General features: G+C 37.7%; 1 non-coding gene across 1 annotated transcript; it reads left to right on the top strand.

Annotated features, from left to right (window-relative positions):
* The first annotated feature begins 1,164 nt into the window (after nt 1-1,164).
* Nucleotides 1,165-1,236, top strand: TRNAC-ACA (transfer RNA cysteine (anticodon ACA)). The gene has a single exon. It is a non-coding gene; the product is annotated as a tRNA-Cys (tRNA).
* The last annotated feature ends 21,149 nt before the right edge of the window (nt 1,237-22,385 follow it).

The raw sequence follows: 22,385 nt of genomic DNA, 5'->3' as shown, positions 1-22,385 counted from the left end.
AGATATATGCACCCCTATGTTCACTGCAGCATTACTATAAAATAACCAAGATATGGATGCAACCTAAATGCCCATCAATAGATGAATGGATAAAAAATAAGTGATATGTATATATATCTTTATATCTTATATATATGAGAAGAATAAGAAAGTAAATTCAGAAATAAATTTTCTGAACTAATGATAAAGAAAAGTACATCAGAGTTCAGAGAGTTACCTTATATTTATATGTTAGAAGCAGTGACAACCTAAAAAACAATGATGTAAGTTTCTATGTCATGAAGTGAGATAAAATAACAGCAAATACACCTCAAAGAAAGTAGAACTAAGGAATATAAGGAAGAATTAACAAAATTGAAAATGAATTTGTAATAGAGAAAACCAACAAAGCCAAAAGTTAGCTGTTGGAAACTATAAAGACAAAGCAAAGCTAATCCCTTAGAAAAACTGACCATAAAGAGCGATGGGGGAGATTAGTGTTGGTAGGTTAAAAGAGGAGATGTGTGTGCTCAGTCGTGTCTGACTGTATCCCACCAGGCTCCTCTGTATGTGGAATTTTCCAGGCAAGAATACTGGAGTGGGTTGCCATTTCCTATTCCATAAGAGAGGGGAGGGGCATATATAATCAGAAGTGAAAAATCGAGTATCACTTCATCAAAAATTAAATAGATGATAAAATAATATTTTCAGGATTCTTTTTTGGCATTTTTTTCTTGTTGTATATGGGCGTCCAAGTTCTTTACATGTCAGATCAAAACCTACAAGTGTTTTTTTTTTTTTTTTTTAGTTATGTAAGCATATTACATACACATACACACAGATATCTGTAGTATAGATATATATAATAAAATAAAGACTTCTTTTGAGAACTCTGAACCAACAGAATTAAACCTAGGTATGTGAAGTGAAAGTCACTCAGTCATGTCCAACTCTTTGTGATCCCATGAACTATACAGTCCACAGAATTCTCCTGGCCAGAATATTGGAGTGGGTAGCCTTTCCCTTCTCCAGGGGATTTTTCCAACCCAGGGATCGAATCCAGGTCTCCCTCATTGCAGATGGATTCTTTACCCACTGAGCCACAATGGAAGCCCAAGAATACTGGAGTGGGTAGCCTATCCCTTCTGCAGTGGATCTTCCTGCCCCAGTAATTGAACCAGGGCTTCCCTGGTAGCTCAGATGGTAAAGCGTCTGCCTACAACGCGGGAGACCCAGGTTCGATCCCTGGGTTGGGAAGATCCCCTGGAGAAGGAAATGGCAACCCACTCCAGTATTCTTGCCTGGAAAATCTCATGGACTGAGGATCCTGGTAGGTAGGCTACAGTCCATGGGATCGCAAAGAGTCGGACACAACTGAGCGGCTTCACTTCACTTTCTCCTGCATTGTAGGCGGACACTTTACCAACTGAGCTATTGGGGAAGCCCTAGGTATATCTCTTATTTTGGACATATGAAGACAAATTAATCCTATTTTTATAGTAATGTTTACATAATGAGTATTTCTTCCTAACTCACACTAAATACCTCTTCTTGTTTATAATCAAAGTCTTGGGTGGATAAATATATTTTTCCTTGGGCTGTATGCAAGCTCAGTTGCTCAGTTGTGTCTGACTCTTTGTCACCCTGTGGACTGTAGTCCCTGAGGTTCCTCTGTCCATGGGATTTCCCAGCCAAGAATACTGGAGTGGGCTGCCATTTCTTACTCCAGGAGATCTTCCAGACCCAGGGATCAAACTTGCATCTCTTGTATTTCCTGCACTCGTAGGTGGATTCTTTACCACTGAGGCATCAGGGAAGCCCTCTGAAATATATAATATATATATATAATTTCATGCACTTTGTTCTTCCTCAAGTCCATTATTCTGTCTAGTAACTTCTCTGTGTGTTAGCTTGCTATGCTTCTCCTCCACTAAATAAAGCTAGATACCTATCTTGCCTGACTCACTCTGTCCTTTCTAGAGAATTCATGGTAGTTCAGATAAAAGTAAGATAACTTCCTTCCAGATCTTTTCTGTCAACTCTGAAACTCCCATTGTCTGGCAACATCCCCACTTCTTTCATTCATATCAAGACTTTTACAGTTTCTAAGAAGCATCAAAGGATTTCCCCTTCCTTTTGACTATAACTCAAAACCCTAAAAAATATACTGTTTTTGGCTACATATCCCCAACAAAATGTTTTTCCTTTGAGCATCTCAGGCACTTTTGTCTGAGATATTTGTTAAAAATATATCTTTTGGTGCTATTTGTCATTCTACATATATATAGTCAAATATTTATGTGTCGAGAAGCTGAAGTGGAAGGACCATTTTAACCTAATTACATTGACAAGCCTCTGATCAAATAAATTAGCAGAAGCAGCTCAACTGATTGATTTGACGGAAAGTAAATACACATACTGACGTGGATGTTGACCCAGGTAACCCTATTTCCTCAACATAGGGTAGTTATCAATATGTTTTGGTTTAAATAAGCTTTAAGAAGTAGTTAGTTTTCTGTATTTCTCTTGTGTCAAGTGCCCTTTTTAAATCTGTTCTGCATAATATATTCTCTGAAACACAAGTGTTTTAAACTTTGCAACAGTAGAAAAAGACATTTGATATTTAACTAATCTATGTTATATTATGAAAAATTGTTAGTGAATGGAATTTTACTGCTCTAAGGGAAATAGTTAAGATGTCAATTTTAGCAGATGTATAGGGTTTTGTTTTTTTTTTTTTTTTAGCAGATGTGTAGTTTTTAGATCTTTTTCACAAGAAAGTTCAGGAATATGACATGGATGTCATAAGATCTATGTTTCCCTGCATGTGCTTTATTTACTTCACTCTAAATCCTCACACTGAAACATTTCAATTATCATAATTTTCAAAAGGAAAACAAACTTTATTTTTATGTACTGGAAAAAATAACCTAGAACTAAAACAATATTTTTTCTTATTATCACAATGTTATAAATTTAAAGTAGAAATAAGGTCAGAAAACAGGGAGAATAAAAAGGTGGAAAATATTCTTTAAAATTTGTCAAGTTTTGTATAGATTTTGAGGTCATCAAAGATAGGGATTACATCTTATTCATTGTGAAACTCTCACCCAAGTCAGTTACAGCAGATAGAAGTTTTTCAATGTATGTTAGTTAGCCACATCACTGCACTTTTATCTTTCCTCTGATCTTACTGAGTGCAAACACTGTAGGCCACTGATGTTCAGTTACACACAGCAGCTGTTAATAGATAAATGTTTTATGTAAAGGTTTAAACTTATCCTGGCCTTGGTTAAAGACATGTCTTTCCTCTATGCTTATATGCTAAGTCCCTTCTGTCACGTCCAACTCTTTGCGACTCCATGGACTGTAGACCACCAGCTCCTATCCATGAGATTCTCCAGGCCAGAACACTGGAGTGGACTGCCGTGCCCTCCTACGGATCTTCCCTCCCCAGGGATCAAACCCATGTCTCCTAGGACTCCTGCATTGGCAGGTGTGTTCTTACTACTAGCGCCCCTTAGGAAAGCCTCTCCCCGCTATAACCTTTCCTGTGGCAGCACTGCTGACTGACGGGCAGTGAGGATGGGGTACAAAGTGGAGGCTTCAGGGTCAGACAGCCTGAAAGCAAGTCCCACCCCTATATTTACCATGTGTGTGACTTTGGGTACATTACTTATAATCGCTGTACTTTTAGTTTCTCATCTGTAAAATTCAAATTATAATAATACTGCCTTTCTTATGTGGTGGTGGTAAAAATAATACATTTGTTTAATGTAAATCACTTAGCACTCTACCTGGCATGTAAAAAATATTCCATAAGAATTAGCTATTGTAAAAAAATTAGCTATTGGGAATCCCCATTTTATTGAAACGATCCTAAGTCTCTCAGTTAGCCAAGAACCAAATGTTAATCATTTATTAGCAATTTGTCAACTGAGGGTTAGTTACATGGCAGAAATTCTACAACATCTAAATTAGTTAGAACTAAGCTAACTAAAAAGGCAATTAAGCAAAGAGTGAGAAATTTTATAAGAAAATATAATAGGAAGCTATGGAAACAGAAGATAGAAGTGCTTAACATGTAGGAAGGGTCAGAAAACTATGTTCACTGAGAGTTTTTATCATGAATACATGCTAAATTTTGTCAAATTATTTTTCTACTGCTATTAGGGTGATCATGTTTTTATTAGGCTTTTGGTATGGTGAACACATGTGTGCTAGGTTGTGTCTCACTCTCTGTGACTCCATGGACTATAGCCCACCAGGCTCCTCTGTCCATGGGATTTTCCAGAAGAATACTGGAATGGAGTGCCATGCCCTCCCTCCTCCAGGGAATCTTCCCGTCCTGCCCCATGGATGGAACCTGTGTCTCCTGCATCTCTTGCATTGGCAGAAAGATTCTTTACAACTAGCTCCACCTGGGAGGTCCCTTTGGTATGGTGAATTACATAAATTGAATTTTTACAATGAATCACCAAGTGACTCAATGACCTAACCAAGTCATGCTATATTATCTCTTCTATATGAGGCTTGATTTGCTAAAAATTTTAGGTAAATCATGAAGGTTGTTGGTCTGTCTTCTTTGAATGTTTCATATTATTTGGGTATCAAAGCAATGCTGGCCTCATAGAAGGAGCTGAGAAGTGTTCTTTCCTTTTCAATTTTCACAAATAGATGCAGAGTTGCTGTTACCTCTAATATTTGGTGGAATTTAATGGGTGAAGACTCAGTCCTGGAGTTGTTCTTATTGGATGATTTTAAACTATAAATTCTATTTATTTAACAAATATAAGGTATTTCAGTTATCTGTTAACTTTTGCATGAGCTTTTGTCCCTGTGGAGCTGAAATGTGACCACACTCTAGGGATATAGATTGTTCACCAATCCAGATACTCTCCAAACCCCAGAGTTTAGAGATTTTATGGACACTTTATCACATATGCCTGAATAAATAATAATTCAATATCCAGCCCTTCTCTCCTCTCTGGAGAATGGGGTTAGGCTGGGTTCAGTCAGTCAGTCAGTTCAGTCGCTCAGTCGTGTCCTACTCTTTGCAACCCCATGAATTGCAGCATGCCATGCCTCCCTGCCCATTACAAACTCCCGGAGTTTACTCAAACTCATGTCCATCGAGTCAGTGATGCCATCCAGTCATCTCATCCTCTGTCGTCCTCTTCTCCTCCTGCCCCCAATCCCTCCCAGCATCAGGGTCTTTTTCAATGAGTCAACTCTTCGCATGAGGTGGCCAGAGTACTGGAGTTTCAGTTTCATTATCAGTCCTTCCAATGAACACCCAGGACTGATCTCCTTTAGGATGGACTGGTTGGATCTCCTTGCAGTCCGAGGGACTCTCAAGAGTTTTCTCCAATACCACAGGGCTGGGTTACAAGCATCTAATCATGGCTTGGTCTTTCTGGTGATTAGCTTCTCATGTTGAAACTAATTAGAGGCTCCCAGCTACCAGCCATTTCATTAGAATACAAAGAAAACAATTATCACTCCAGAGACTCCAAGAGTCTTAGAAGTTCTTGTGTCAGGAACTAGAATCAACAAGCAAACGTTAGAACGAAACATGCTTCTAGCACTCCTATAATGACTAAGGAAATTACAAGAGTTTTAGGAGTTCTGTACAGGAAATGGGGACAAAACCAAATATATTTCTTACTATAACACCATTTATAGAATGAGTAAAATAAAAAAGGGAGGGAAGTCAGATATAGACTAGAATGAGTAGAAATATCACTTTTATCACCCCTGGAACTGGTAATTTTTTTTTCTTTTGGTCCTGATGAATCTCACTAGACATTTATTAATATTTATTTTCTTCTCAAGAAAAAATACATTAACTTTTTTATTAGTTTTGTGTTTTCTATTTAATTTGCTTTCTCTTATATTTATTTCCTTTTAATATACATACTCTGGGTTTAATTTGCTCTTTTCTTCTAGTTTTTTTAATGTGGGAGCGTAAGGCATTTATTCCCAATAAGTACTGTCTCAGTTTCATCCACCAAATGTTAATATATTCTATTTTCATTATTTCTGGTCAAAACATATCTGACTTACCCCCCCCCCTTTTTTTTTTGACCCATGGGTTATATAACAGTTTTCAAGTATTTGGGGAGTTTTAAGATAGCTGTTATTGGTTACTAATTTAATTTGGTCATAGCACATGATTTTATGGTTGTATTCTTTTAAATTTATGAATACTTGTTTGATGGCTCAGATGATATGTTCTATTTGTAAAATTTATATGTGTACTTTAAAAGAATGAGTTTTCTGCTGTAGTTGAGTAGAAATGTTCTAAAACATTCCATTTATTTAGTTGATAGTTTTGTTCAGGATCTTCTATATCCTAACTGATTTTTCTGTCTACTTAGCTTATTATTGAGGGATAGGTTTTGTAATTTTACATCCATTGGATCATCGAAAAAACAAGAGAATTCCAGAAAAATATCTACCTTTGCTTTATTGACTATGCCAAAGCCTTTGACTGTGTGGACCACAACAAACTCTGGGAAATTCTTAAAGAGATGGGAATACCAGACCACCTGACCTGCCTCTTGAGAAATCTGGATGCAGGTCAGGAAGCAAGAGTTAGAACTGGACATGGAACAACACACTGGTTCCAAATAGGAAAAGGATTATGTCAAGGCTGTATATTGTCACCCTGCTTATTTAATTTATATGCAGAGTACATCATGAGAAATGCCAGGATAGATGAAGCACAAGCGGGAATCAAGATTGCCAGGAGAAATATCAATAACCTCAGATATGCAGATGACACCACCCTTATGGCAGAAAGCAAAGAGGAACTAAAGAGCCTCTTGATGAAAGTGAAAGAGGAGAGTGAAAAAGTTAGCTTAAAGCTCAACATTCAGGAAACTAAGATCATGGCATCCGGTCCCATCACTTCATGGGAAATAGATGGGGAAACAATGGAAACAGTGACAGACTTTATTTTTGGGATGCTCCAAAATCACGGCAGATGGTGACTGCAGCCATGAAATTAAAAGATGCTTGCTCCTTGGAAGGAAAGTTATGACCAACTTAGACAGCATATTAAAAAGCAGAGACATTACTTTGTCAACAAAAGTCCATCTGGTCAAGGCTATGGTTTTTCCAGTAGTCATGTATGGATGTGAGAGTTGTACTATAAAGAAAGCTGAGCACCAAGGAATTGATGCTTTTGAACTGTGGTGTTGGAGAAGACTCTTGAGAGTCCCTTGGACTGCAAGGAGATCCAACCAGTCCATCCTAAAGGAGATTAGTACTGGGTGTTCATTGGAAGGACTGATGTTGAAGCTGAAACTCCAGTACTTCGGCCACCTGATGCAAAAAGCTGACTCATTTGGAAAGTCCCTGATACTGGGAAAGATTGAAGAAGGGAGGAGAAAGGTATGACAGAGGATGAGATGGTTGCATGGCATCACCAACTCAATGGACATGAGCTTGAGTAAAGTCCAGGAGTTGGTGATGGGCTGGGAGGCCTGGCATGCTGCAGTCCATGGGGTCGCAAAGAGTCGGACATGACTGAGTGACTGAACTGAACTGAGATTTTGTAATCACTGACTATAATTAAAAATGTGTCCATTTTTCTACCAGTTACATCAGTCTTTGCTTCACATGTTTTGAAGTTCTGTTATGGGATTGCTGTTGTTTAGTCTCTAAATTGTGTCTGACCCTTGTGACCCCATGGACTATAGTCCACCAGGTTCTGTCCATCAGATTTCTCAGGCAAGAACACTGGAGTGGGCCTCTATTTCCTTCTCCAGGAAGGAAGATCTTCACAGCCCAGGAATTGAACCCATGTCTCCTGTGGATTCTTTAATGTCCTGTGATTCTTAACCAGGGAAGCCCGACACTTAACTTTTATACAATAACCTTATTGCTTTCACAGGAGTTCAAACACATACATATTCCACAGGTTTTCAATAATAAGTAACTCCTTGTGGTGCAAATTTATAGAGACCTTGAACGTCAAAATTTGTCTTGACTGATCTCTTTCTGTTTTAATTTGCTGTGTTGTTTTTTACTCTGGATGGATTCTTCTGTATTCAGTTAGCACCATCATGCTCCTGAATATAAAATCTCTCTACATTCCTGACTAATTAATGGAAATATTGAGCAGTAGTGGTGTGGGGGTTAGGATGGAGGGTGAATGTGGAAAACATCCACAGGAAAGACAATAGATTGTTAAAGAAATCAGAGCTTAACAATTTTATGAGACCTAGTCTCTAAATTTGAGTTGAACTTAAGAAGTCATGGAGAAAATCACCTGGATAGTAGCATATTCAATAAGTTAACACATTGTTAAATATTCAATTAAAAGCTCTCTTTACAAAGTGTGAATTAGAAGCATTATTTACAAAGTGTTACAATGTATAATAGAACCTACTGAAGGCTTACCTCTTGACAAGCTCTGAGCTTGACATTACTCAATTCACCTTGCTAATTCTCCAAGTAATTTGATCAGTAGGTAGCATTACTCATATTTTACCAGCAAAGACAATGAAAATAGGGAAGTTTAAGTAATAAACTTGCCTACAATTACAGAGAGGAGGTGACTGAACTGTGATTAAAATAAAAATCAGTCTTATTCTAATATTAAGGTCAATATTTAATTGTTAAAATAGATTTTTAAATATATTATTGGCAACAACAGCAAAAAACTTAAAAAAAAAAAAAAAACATACTGTATAGATGTGTTCTTTGGTCCCCAGAATATCTGAAGTATTTTCACAGTGTAGATGCATATAATTTTAGCCTTTACAAAAAAAAAAAAAAAAAAATTCTAGGGTTTTGTTTATCTAGGGCTTTTTGGCTCCTATCATTTTAAAGCTTTTTTTTTTTTTTGCACAATAGTAGCTTAAATCTATGATTTTTATGATAACTTTGCTTCCTTTGTGATGATGGTGGATGCCCTGTTGGCATTTCCTATTTGTTCTTCAATCTACAAAGGTCGACATACTGAGATGACTGTTACAGATCTGAGGTTCACCCTTCATTCTGCAGTGAATCATTTTCTATGTGTAATTGTTCACATTTTTATTAAGGGAACTTTACATTTTGTAACTGCCTATGATTTTTTTTCTTCTTTCATTCCTGTGTACTTAAAAATGTTTTACTGTAAAATCACATATTTCTCCCACTCAATTCATGTAATTTTTCTCTTTGAATCATTTCTCTTGCACCCACTTACTTTCTACATATAATTCAAGCTTTCTAAGCTTACCCTTAGTAATTTATTTCACTTATTAATTTATTTCTAGAAACACTTTTCCTTTTTCCATCTAGTCAATTACTTTCATGCTACCTTACCTGCCTCCCCAAATTTCCCTTCATGCTCCTCTCTTTATGTAAATTTCCATCACAAAAATCATTAGTATAGGCTCGATTAGCCTAAGATCTCAAAAAAGTCTCTTTGCTCCCTGTGTTTTCCTGTTTTGTGTGAGTCAAAATGGTATGTCCTTGTATGTGAACAAATTCAGTTTAACATTCTACGTGTGCACATTTGATAAAGATTTCTCTAATTTCACTCTAATTGTTCATTCTTTAAAAAAAAAAAAATCTTGTACACAACCAAAGCAACTCAAAAGTTAGGTCATATTGTATATAACATAACAAGTTCTGCTCATATGAAATCACCAGGCTTTTGTAATGTAAATAAGACTTCTAAAGCAATAGAGGAAATTAAGGTAGTTAGTGTGGTCTGTGCTTTAAGATGCTTTCAGTTTAGCAGAAAGTAAAACAGGACTAAAATAAATACAATCCTGGGCTGTATATGAGTGTCAATAAAGGAATGAACAAACCAAGATAAGCATTCAAAAGAAGGAAGAATCCCAACAGCAATGGGCAACAGGTAATATCTTATGTAGGTGGTGACATTTACGCTGTACCTGAAATTTAAGTAAGATTCTGACCAGCAGAGAAAGCAGTTTACAAGCAAAGTAAATGCACAGAGTCTGGGAAATATGGGGAATGTTCAGAGGACTGAGAAGGAAGCCATACTCACTGACATACACAGAACAGTGCAGGAAGATTCTTTATCATCTGAGCCACCAGAGAAGCCCAAGAATACTGGAGTGGATAGCCTATCTCTTCTCCAGCAGATCTTCCCGATCTGGGAATCAAACCGAGGTCTCCCACACTGCAGGTGGATTCTTCACCAGCTAAGCTACCAGGACTCTAAAAAGTTAGTCACTCAGTTGTGTCCAACTCTTTGTGACCCCATGGACTGTAGCTACCAGGTTTCACTGTCCATGGAATTCTCTAGGCAAGCATACTGGAGTGGGTTGCATTCCCTTCTCCAGGGGAATGTTTCCAAGTCAGGGCTTGAATCTGGATCTCTTGCATCACAAGCAGATTCTTTACCATCTGAGCCACCCAGGGAAGCCCAGTGTGGGAAGGAGCTTAAAAGGATAAGAGAGAACCATAGAATAAGGGGCCTTAGACAAGAGACCAAAGGTGTGCATGCATGCCAAGTTGCTTCAGTCATGTCCGACTCTTTGTGACCCTACGGACTGTAGCCCGCCAGGCTCCTCTGTCCATGGGATTTCCCCGGCAAGAATACTAGAGTGGGTTGCTATGCCCTCCTCCAGGGAATCTTCCCTACCCAGGGACTGAACCAGAATCTCCTTCATCTTCTGTACTGCAGGCAGATTCTTTACTGTTGAGCCACCAGGGAAGCCCTAAGAGACCAAATAACTCCTTTTAATTGGTAAATAATAGCAGTCACATTTAATAAAACTGTTTGAAAATTTGAGTGAAAATTTATGGTGTCTTATTTCATTCCTTCTTCTTTTGTCATTTAAAGAAGGGAAGGGTTCAGTACCTCCCTCCGGTGGTTAAGATTCCCAGGTTCCACTGCAGGGGCCATTGGTTTGATCCCTGGTCAAGAAACTAAGATCCTGCCATGCAGTGTGGCACAACTAAAAGGATTAAAAATTAATAATAATAAAAGAAGGAAAGGGTCACCAAAACAAGCATCACCAAGTGTCTGATAGTAATTTTCAACTAAGAGGGAAATGGAGGCCAACTTTTTTGTCATGTTCAGGTCTCTCTGAGAGCTGAGAGTTTGGAGAAACTGACACGTATGTGAATTATGCACTTTAGGTGGCCAGGAAAGTAGATATACAAAAGTGAATGTGTAGGAATAGAAAAGAGTCTCTCTTCCAACCTGAACTGAGGATCTCTTGAGTGCTTCCAGAATTTAGAACAGAAAGTAGCTAAAGAAGAATTTGAAATTACATGTGTTTACGTTCGCATACTTTTCTTATGTGTTCAAGTGTGTTTATGATTTACCATTTGGGAATGCTCAAACTATGCACCTCTGTGACTTTGCCACCACCTGGTGACAGGTTGGTAAAATTTTAGATTTATTTATTAGGTATTCATTTAAAAAATTGTGCGTAAGACCATAAAACAGCAACACATATACAAGAATGAAATCTGAAATCTGTGGACCTGGTGTTCCTGTTACCAATGGAACATGAAGAAAGAGGGAGCATAATTTAACATGACACCCTTTCTGCATTATCTGGTTCTATTTTCCATTGTTACCTTCCTTTATATTGTTAAGAAATTTGCAAGACAAAACTGAGGGTTACAGTGAAACAAGGTGTTATTTCTTCTTGTAAGTTATTAAAAATCGGTTTGTAAAGACCAGGTCTATAGATAAAAGCTAAACTCATGGAGAATAGAACAATCTCCAAAACAATTGACTATTGTTGAAAAAAGGAAGCGATCACTGGGTGGCACAGGTCAGAAAATCTTCATCAAAAGGAAGAGAGTTGGCATTTGAAGGAATAGGACTTAGACAAGTTTAGGGCTTTTCAAGGGAGCATGACTAATAAATTTATGGATGTGGAGATGTGTAACCAGACAAGTGTGAGATACTGAATGAGTGAGGTTAAGCATGGGTGTTTTAAAATCATGGAAGGAAATGAGTTCACGTGTATAGCCCTGATGCCTGCCTAAGTCTTATTTAATGTTACTCCATGACATGTTTCTTTGCTCCTTCTGGCATTAAAAGGGAAGGGTTACCATAACAAGAATCACCTAATGTCTGACAGTAATTTTCAAGTAGGAGAGAAAATGGATTATTATTATAGGGTGGTATCTTCTATCATTATTATCATTATTATTATAAGGTGGTAACATTCAGTTGGGTCTGATTCTTTGTGACCTCATGGACTGTAGCCCTCCAGGCTCCTCTGTCCATGTGATTCTCCAGGAAAGAATATTGGAGTGGGTTTCCATTCCCTTTTCCAGGGGATCTTCCCAACCCAGGAGTGGAACCTGGGTCTCCTGCATTGCAGGCAGAGTCTTTACCATCTGAGTCACCAGGGAAGCCCGACATCTTTATATAGTTGTTTTAATATTTCTTTAATGGCAATTATACTGTTTTATGTTTGAGCAATGTTTATTAAATTCAAAAAAGAAGGTAGCAAGGAAATGAATGAAGAGTAATAAATGAAATACCTCATATTTTAGAGGATCTGGACTAGCAAAATAAAACAAAAATATTGACTCACCAATCCTTTCCTTCTCAGGAAAGAATCTTGCTTTTGACAAGAAAGACAAATATAAGTTTGGCGAGGCCTCAATTTAAATTTTAATATCTATTAACTAGCACTAGTTGTTGTTGTTAAGTCACTAAGTCGTATCCAACTCTTTGTGACCCCATGGACTGCAGCACACCAGGGTTCCTTGTCCTTCACTATCTCCCAGAGTTCTCTCAAACTCATACCCATTGAGTCAGTGAGCACTAATTAAGTAATGCTAATTAAGAAATAGCCATTGTGATGATTAAAAAGGCACTTGCAACTCTCTACTATTTATATGTTCATTTCTACATGTGACTGTGTCAATACTTGTCTGCAGAAACAACCTTACATGTGCCCCACACATGATGTAATTTTGTGTGCATGTGGTGCTCAGTTGTATCTGACTCTTTGTGGCCCCAGGGACTGTAGCCCACCGGTCTCCCCTATCCATGGGATTTTCCTGGCAAGAATACTGGAGTGAGTTACCATTTCCTTCTCCAGGGGATATTTCCCACCCAGAGATCGAACCCCCGCATCTCTTGTGCCTCCTGCACCGGCATGCAGATTTTTTACCACAAGAGCCACCTGGGAAGCTCTTAATGTAATTAACACCCATCAAAAAAAGGTGATCTCTAAAGAGACCTTTTTATGAAGAAACATCTTAAAGTGCAGTGGGTTTGCATGAATATGCTAGGACCACGGGCAAAGAAGAATAAGTTCAGTTCAGTTCATTCACTCAGTCATGTCTGACTCTTTGCGACCCCATGAACCGCAGCACGCCAGGCCTCCCTGTCCATGACCAACTCCCAGAGTCCACCCAAACCCATGTCCATCGAGTCGATGATGCCACCCAGCCATCTCATCCTCTGTCGTCCCCGTCTCCTCCTGCCCTCAATCTTTCCCAGCATCAGGGTCTATTCCAATGAGTCAACTCTTCACATGAGGTGGCCAAAGTATTGGAGCTTCAGCTTCAACATCAGTACTTCCAATGAACACCCAGGACTGATCTCCTTTAGGATGGACTGGTTGGATCTCCTTGAGTCCAAGGGACACTCAAGAGTCTTTTCCAACACCACAGTTCAAAAGCATCAATTATTCAGTTCTCAGCTTTCTTCACAGTCCAACTCTCACATCCATACGTGACCACTGGAAAAACTACAGCCTTGGCTAGACGGACCTTTGCTGGCAAAGTAATGTCTCTGCTTTTTAATGTGCTGTCTAGGTTGGTCATAACTTTCCTTCCAAGGAGTAAACCTTTTAATTTCATGGCTGCAATCACCATCTGCAGTGATTTTGGAGCCCAGAAAAAACAAGACTAAGCCTCCATTCAAAAATCCTGCAAGCTAGAAAGAAGGAGTTTTTCCCTTTCCTCTCTTCTTAACGTTTCATGTTTAATAAGGCAAGCTGGTTGAGGCTGAAAGTAGCCAGCAGAACTTTGCAGAGTATGAAAGTGAAAGTGTTAGTCACTCAGTCATGTCCAACTCTCTGTGACCCCATGGACTGTGGCCCACCAGGCTCCTCTGTCCATGGGATTCTCCAGGCAAGAATACTAGAGTGGGTAGCCATTCCTTTCTCCAGGGCTTCCCGACCCAGAAGCAGAACCTTGGTCTCCTGCATTGCAGGCAGATTCTTTATTGTCTGAGTCACGAGGGAAGCCCAGAACTTTGCAAACATTCTCACAAATATTCTGAATTCTCATTCTAAGATTGTAAGTAGTGAAGTTTTAGTTTCACTGTTTAAATTTTGTGAAAGAGTAGTACTTATGAAAGAAGACATTCAGATATGATGCCTCCATTAGGAGGACATTTTATGTGTTTTTGGTTAGTGTCAAAAGGTTACCACTGCATCTCACAGCAGTCAGCCGGCCAGTCAGCCTTCAACCCCATGGGGAGACTCTACCAGACCTTCCAAGAGGAGGCTTGCAGGAATATCTAATTACATGTCACTCTACTCTCTCCCCCTTCCTTTCTCAAGAGTGGTGAGGATGAAGAAAAGAGGCAATTCATGAACTTTATATAAACTACATATGGGCACGTGACATTCTATTTTTTATCACTATGGGGAGATGCCATAATGCTTTTTTAAAAAAAATTACTTTATTTTTAAATTTTTGGGCCACTCCTGGTGGCATGTTGGGTCTTGGTTCCCCAACCAGGAACCAAATCTGTGCCCCCTGCAGTGGTAACAGAGCCATAATCATTGGGCTGCTAGGGAAGCCCCTGGCATGTGATATTCTTGTGGAGGAAGGATAGTCAGTTTATCATTCCCCAGGTTCCTAGAACACCAATTTTCCAAGCTAAACAGGTGAATTTTTTTTCTGGCATTTTTTAGTTTCATCTTAACAATTGTAAAAGAATTCCAACTACAAAGGGAAGAAAAGCCAGTTGTTTTGAAAATACATATGCCCTTCAACAGACTGTTCCTGCACACCCATTACTTGTACACTGAGGAATTGAAAGGCTTTATTAAACTTAATTCACTGGACCTCAAACCATTCAGTTTGAAGCACAGTTGCTAATTTTAAAGTCCAAAGACAAGTCCAATCCTTATTCTTTTAAGAAGCACTATTCCACAATGGCATAAAATAGGAAAAGGCAGTCTTTCAACTGTCCAAGTTGAGTTCTTAAAATTATAGTGCAGAGCATTTTGCATCACACTGGGACAGATTGTGTCATAAAATATAATTCTTTTCATAGAAAATAATTAGGAAGAATAATATAATTGTCTACAATTATTATCTTTTGAGGGGAAAACCAACAAAGAATAGACTCTAAGACTAAATAGAAATATCAGGTGGCACACTTTCATTGGCATTTCCCACATATCTCCCATCTCTGCTAAACATGAAAAATAATCAAATTTGGTATTAGATATTGGATGTGTGACATTAAAAGTCACAAGTCATAAAGATGTCATTTTAAGTATAAATATTTCCTACGGGAATCACAGAGTCATTCACCAAGACAGAACAGTAATACTTTTTTTTAACACTGTTTTTTCTTTTAGCCATGTCACGTGGCTGTGCAGCATGGCGCCCCGCCCCCACCCCACCACTGCATTGGAAGCAAGAAGTCTTAACCACTGGACCACCGGGGAAGTCCTCCCTTCCTTTGCTTTAGAACAATAATACTTTTGAATGCACAGTGAAAGAAAGATGGGTAGCCAAGAGCCTGGCAGATAGAGGTTTTTTTTGTACACCCTAAACATGCAGACCAAGTCAAGCTAGGGACTTTTTAATTCCCAAGTTTCACTACTTCATAGATCTGCCTCTCCTAGCAAGAAATATAGCTAATAAGAATGAGGTCATGACTAATAATATAAATGACAATATCCTTCTAGATTATTATTAATAGAATTCACATGCTAATTTCAGCTCATAATTAATGGGAAAGGGGGAAAATGTAACAATGGTTCATACAGATAAAGAGATTTCTATTTCCCGTTGAGAATGACTCATTGGGAATACTATGCAGAAACCACACCATTTAAATAAATGCAGAGCCAGTGCCTACAATTTTAAAATTGATTATAAAGTGTTTATTTCAATTTGTGGAATAGAAGACTTTACAGACAGCTCTGGGTATAACTTTTCAAACTGTGGTTCTATTACACAACTTTTGCTTCATATTTAAATTTAAAACAATTAAAAGAAGCAAAGATAATTGTGGTATAACCTTGAAAAGCATACATAATACAATACATTGCTATTGTTTAGTTGCTAAATTGTATCCAAATCTTCTCAACTCCATGGACTGTAGCCCACCAGGCTCCTCTGTCCATGGGATTTCTCAGACCAGAATACTGGAATGGGTTGCCAGTTCTTCCTCCAGGGGGTCTTCCTGACCCAGGGATCGAATCTTTATCTCCTGCATTGCAGGTGGATTCTTTACCACTCAGCTACCAGGGAAGCCCTCTACACTATGTAATATAATGGAAAGAAAATGGACTTTTATAACATTAATATGTGAGATATAAAGCCAGCCTCTGTAAATAGATATTAATTAAAAACTTGAGTTGATAATGAAAAAACACTTCATTTATTAAGGCTGTATCTAATATTTCTGTGTTTTTTTCTTTAACATATAAGAATAGGATGTTCTTGTATCATTTTCAAACCCATGTGAAAGTGAATGTTATTCCGTCATGTCCGACTCTTTGCCACCCCATCCCTGCCAGGCTCCTCTGTCTGTGAAATTCTCCAGGCAAAGAATACTGGAGTGGATAGCTGTTCCCTTCTCCAGGGGATCTTCCCAACCCAGGGATTGAACCCAGGTCTCCCACATTGCAGGTGGATTCTTTACCATCTGAGCCACCAGGGGAACACTTTCATCATTTTCAAAAGCATATCCCATCCTACAAACAACTCCATCTACAATGTCTGCTGTGTCACAATTACCATGAAAATGGGTTAACAAAAATATACTCTACTAACAGTAAGTAAAAGGAAATTGAATGAGTGGACTATAACATTAAAAGTGCATAAATGGAAACGTTTGTTATGATTATGCATAAACCCAACTAGACTAATGAATTCTACTGACCCAGTGTCCTGTTTGACAAACTTCCTGTGTCCTTCCAATGCATTCTTCTGTTTCAACAAAGTCCTACCTGCTTTTTGTCCTTTCCTCACACCTAAAACTTCAGATTCATCTTAGTTTATGTAATCAATTTGGCCCTTGATAAAGGGAATATAAAGACTCTAATCTTACAGTGAGGAATCGTCTATCAACATTTTCTGCTGAGTTTTGCCCAGGTTGATTCTAATTCGATTGTTTTAAACTTTAATACTTCTTTGACTGCCTTGCAAGGAGTAACCATGACCTAGAAGTAATGGCACCACTTCTTGCCTTTTCCTTTAGTCGTTTCAAAGTCTGAAACATGAGCTGGATCTCTACTACCTGTTGCTAATAACTCTGGTTGGTATTACCTGTGAAACACAAGGACAGTGAATTATTAATCACCCATGTTATTAAACTCTGACACTGTCCACTGATTCTCTGTCTTGGACATTTACTCACATTCCTCTCATATTATACTTTTCCCTCCTCTTTGCTACTAAGACTATTTTTACAGCAGTATATGTTCTGTGAATCTCAATGGGCCCTTCTTGTCCCTGGATCTTCAGTCATCCTTAATTTGGCACATTTACCTCTGATAAAATAGCTATGCTAGTGGTTAATATAACCATGGAATATGGCCAGAAACTGAAAACAACATTATGACAGTCTCTGAATTAATTCTTTGACCAATTTGGTTTCAACAGCAATTACAAAGAATAGACTATGTCATATTATTTCGGCGATCAGAATCTTGATATTCAACATGTCCTTAACTTTTCTTTCAGCAACAATATACTTAGCATTAATAAATTGGGTGGCATTTCTAAAAAATGTCAAGAGACATATTGAATCATTACACAGATGCTGTGTTATAAGTACTTTTCTGAATCTCAGATGAAGGAAATAAAATGTTTTAAATGAAACAGCATTAAATTTTTCAATCATACTAATGTGCTATGTTAATGAAGAAACCCAATTTTTATTATATATGTATTACAATTTTATTCCTTTCATTATATCTATGGATGCAGCTATCATATCTATGGATGCTATGTTTTTTAATAGACTAGAGTTTAACTAAGGATAAAATGGGAAATAAATGACCACCATAGATTAATGATGTACATATTTCTTGATGCCAGAAAGAATGATGTTTTATGTTTTATGAGATATGACTAATGAGGAGGCTATGAGAAGCCAAATATATAAGAATGATATCAGAATACTCCCAATAAAGAATATGTTTTTGTTCTTGACAATGTGATATAATGTATAAGCTGAAAAAAAACTCCAATTATAAAGCAAAGATAAATTCTGAATAAATATAACAAACATTCATTAAGATGCATAGTTAAGCTCCCATGGAATCAAGGGAAATCTTCTGTTAAAAAAAAATTAAAAGAAGAATAGCAAAATAGATTTACAAAGAGGTTTTCATAGGATGATTTCAGATCTTGATAACCAGTGAGTTGCAATTTTAATTGCCACGGGAAACAGAGATGAGGACAGCTGATTCTTGAACAACTGACCCATACTTTTGAATTACACAGGTCCACTTATACATGGAATTTTTTTTCAATAAATAATAATACTACATAATCTGAAGTTGATTTAATCTGTGGATGTGGAACCATATAGTCAGAGGGCTGACTATAGTTCTGGAACATTCATAAATTTTGATAAGTGGAGCAGGTCCTAGAACCAAACCTCCTCAAAGCCCAGATAAAAACCTTAATGGATACTTATAAAGAAGATATAGAATACTGAAAAACTAAACTAGAAAAATAGATCTGATAAAACTCTCTAGAATATGTACAGTTACAGAGTTTTAGTACACACAAAAAAATGTAGAATTTATGGAAGGAACGGGAACACTTCTATTAATCAAAATTTTATTTGTCCAGTGGTATCATCACACATTTCAATCAGTTCAGAAGTGCCAAGCACTAGAGTTTTCAGTAAAATTTTCAGGATAAGGTGCTGAAACACTGGTATTATTAAATCTAAAACTATCTGGAGTGACATCAGTTGAAGTCATGCTTAACCTAGGGAGATAACTACTTAATGTAATTATTACTCCAATCTTAATATTATATATACAGCTAAGATTCTAGAGAGACATAGGAAGTGAGGGAAGAGAATATATCAGAAGGGAAAGACCTTTTTTTAGCCCTTGGGATCATTATTCAACATAGGAAATACTGTCCTCTTGGAAGATGTGTCCATGAATATATGTCTTAGCAAATGGCTACATTAGTCTATCTTAGTATTAATGCCACTGAATTTTTTTCACCAACAAAGTGAGCATATGTTCTTATTTAGCATAATTGCAGTCATGCTAAGGTAGCAAATCTCACCTTAGTGTTATAATTTCTTTATTTTAAAAGAAAGTAAATAAATCCATGAAAACAAAACCATTGTTCTTATCTCTTTGGCAAAAATTATGAATTACCCAGAGTTGAAGTCACAAAGTCTGATGGAATAAAAAAGGATATAAATCACTGGCTATGGATCTGTGATAAATACAGTCTTTGACCCAGTTATTATCTTGGCATACATTTGTTTACTTTAACTTATTCCATTAGATAAGAGTTGCCAAAAACTAATGACCAAAGGCTGATATTTTTATTAGTGCAATCATGGCTTTCATGTCAAAACTTGAAGTTGAGTCTAGCTTCTGAGGAAGGTTTTAATTCCAAGGAAATATCCTGATGCTCCCTACCTGCAATGATATATGTAACCAAAGTAACATTATCCATCTCAATATTATGTACAAGAAAATAGTTTACTGTCCTTCTTTCCCAGATTTATTGAGGTATTATTGACAAATAAAATTGTAAGACATTTAAAGTGTACAACATGGACTTCCCTGGTGGTCTAGTAGTTAAGAAACTGCCTGCCAATGCAGGGGAACAGGCTCAATCCCTGGTCCAGGAAGTTCTCACATGCTGCGGGGCAACTAAGCTGGTGCATCGCAACTACCGCGTCCACACACCCTAGAGCCCATGCTCCACAAGAGAAGCCACTGTAATAAAAAGCACCAGTGCAGCAATTAGAGCGCGGCTCCTGCTCACTGCAACTGGAGAAAGCCTGAGCACCGCAATGAAGACCCAGTGCAGCCAAGATAAATAGATAAAGTGCACAGCATGACGATTTGACATATGTCTACACTGTGAAAGGATTCCGTCCACTGAGTTAATTAACACATCTATCACCTCCCATATTTACTTTCTTAGGGTTAGAATATTTGAGTTCCACTCTTTTAGTAAATTTCAATTATATAGTACAGTATTACCAACTATGGTTAATATGAATTCCACTTTTTATGTTTTCCAATTCAACATATAAGTGATACCATGGACTATTTGTCTTTCTCTGTCTGGCTTATTTCACTTTGTATAGTCTCCAATATCCTTCAGGTTCATCCATGTTGTTGCAAATGACATGATTTCTTCTTTTTTTTTTTTTAAGAATAAATTATATTCAGTGGTACCCACTTTACAAATGGGCAGAAGCTTGAATAGATATTTTTCTAAAAAAGACATACAAATGACCAACAGGTACATGAAAAGATGCTCAATATCACTAATCAACTGAAAAACGCAGGAAAAAACCCCAATGAGATCACATCACACCTGTTAGGATTGGTGTTGCTGTTTAGTCACTAAGTTGTGTCCAACTCTGTTGTGACTTCAAGGGCTGTAGCTCCCCGGGCTCTTCCACCCATGTGATTTCCTGGCAAGAGTACTGGAGTCGGTTGTCATTTCCTTCTCCAGGGGATCTTCTCAACCCAGGGTTGGAGCCCATGTCTTCTGCAGTGGCAGGAGGATTCTTCGCCATTGAGCCACGAGGGAAGACCACTTATTAAGATACCTATTATTTAAAAAAGGAGGGAAAGAGATAACAAACACCGGTGAGGATGTGCAGAAGAGGGAACTCTTCTACACTGTTGGTGGGAATGTAAACTGACACAGCCACAGTGAAAAACGGTATGGAACTTCCTTAAGAAATTAAAAATAGAACCACAATATGATCCAGTAATCTCATTTCTCTATCTCTATGCAGAGGAAATGAAATCATTGTCTTGAAGAGGTATTGTCCTCCCATGCTCATGGCAGTGTTATTCATGATAGCCAAGGTATGGAATCAAGCTTGGTGTCTGTCATTGGATGAGTGAATAAAGACAACTCTCCATTGTCCTGATAGAGGCACCTTATTTCAGGAAATCAGAGAAATGAATCAGTGATACTATTATGATAAACTTTGTGAATTATGCTATTTCATATGTGAAGGAAACAAGTATAGGGATATTAAATATCTTGCTTCCTAGGCTTCTCCTAATAAATGTGATAGGGTCAAAGTTGCTAATATGAACTCTAGAAGTTCAAGCTCTGCTCATCCAAACTGAACTCTTAATTCCTTAGTTTCTTCTCCTACCTCACCAGTTATGTTCTTTGGGCTTGTGCACCATAGAATAAAGAAATGTTTCTTTATATGTAATAAAGAAAGTACTTGGGAATAAATGACATATTGAACAGGCTGGCAAGGGAGAATCTTAGTGAGTTAGAAGAGAGAGCTGAGATATACAAAGAGAGATTCCAGTGTACTTGCTCTAGGTTACACAGTATCTTCTGGGTGTTTAAAACACATGATAAAGGCATTTCTGAAGTTTTATCCCATCTGTGGTTCCTGATTAAAAGATATAACATTTTATGTCACTAAGAAAAGTCAATGCTGCCCTTTAAACTAACATAAATTATTAATAAGAGATAGAGTAGGAAAATGTGTGTCATAGAGTAAATGAAACTCAGTAAGTTTGTCATATTGTGTTTCTTTCACAAGAACTTCACATTGAAAGTTGGCTGCACAGGAAGTGGCTTCATTTTCTATACTCTATAAACTATGATAAATCCAGTCTCCTCAGAAGATGTAGAACTGCAATGGAAAGTGAGAAATGAACTAAAGACACCCAGGAGGATTCTCAGAAGAAAAGCAAAGACACAAAAAGAAACATCGTTCTTAAGGAGCCACGGTCAGTAAGGAGCCATGGTCAGTATCTGGCAAAGAATAGTGGGTAGAGAATATTTTTGCCTAAAAGCATGTACAAAGTAAGTAGTGATGAATGAGAAAGAGTACTGTGAGGATCTGGTGAATCAGAGGGTCCATGGAGTATGGGGCAGAGGTGGGGGAGGGGGGAGGCGGAGAGTGAGAGAAATATTGCTAGTGGTTAGGACTTGGAAGCCCTTCATATCATTCAAGAAAACAAAAACAAAACAATAAGTTGTGAATTCCTTTAAAT

This window comes from Dama dama, chromosome 23 (genome assembly GCF_033118175.1).
Source record: "Dama dama isolate Ldn47 chromosome 23, ASM3311817v1, whole genome shotgun sequence".
Classification (NCBI taxonomy): domain Eukaryota; kingdom Metazoa; phylum Chordata; class Mammalia; order Artiodactyla; family Cervidae; genus Dama; species Dama dama.
Note: the sequence above shows the minus strand (reverse complement) of the source record. Positions and strands in the feature narration are given on the sequence as shown.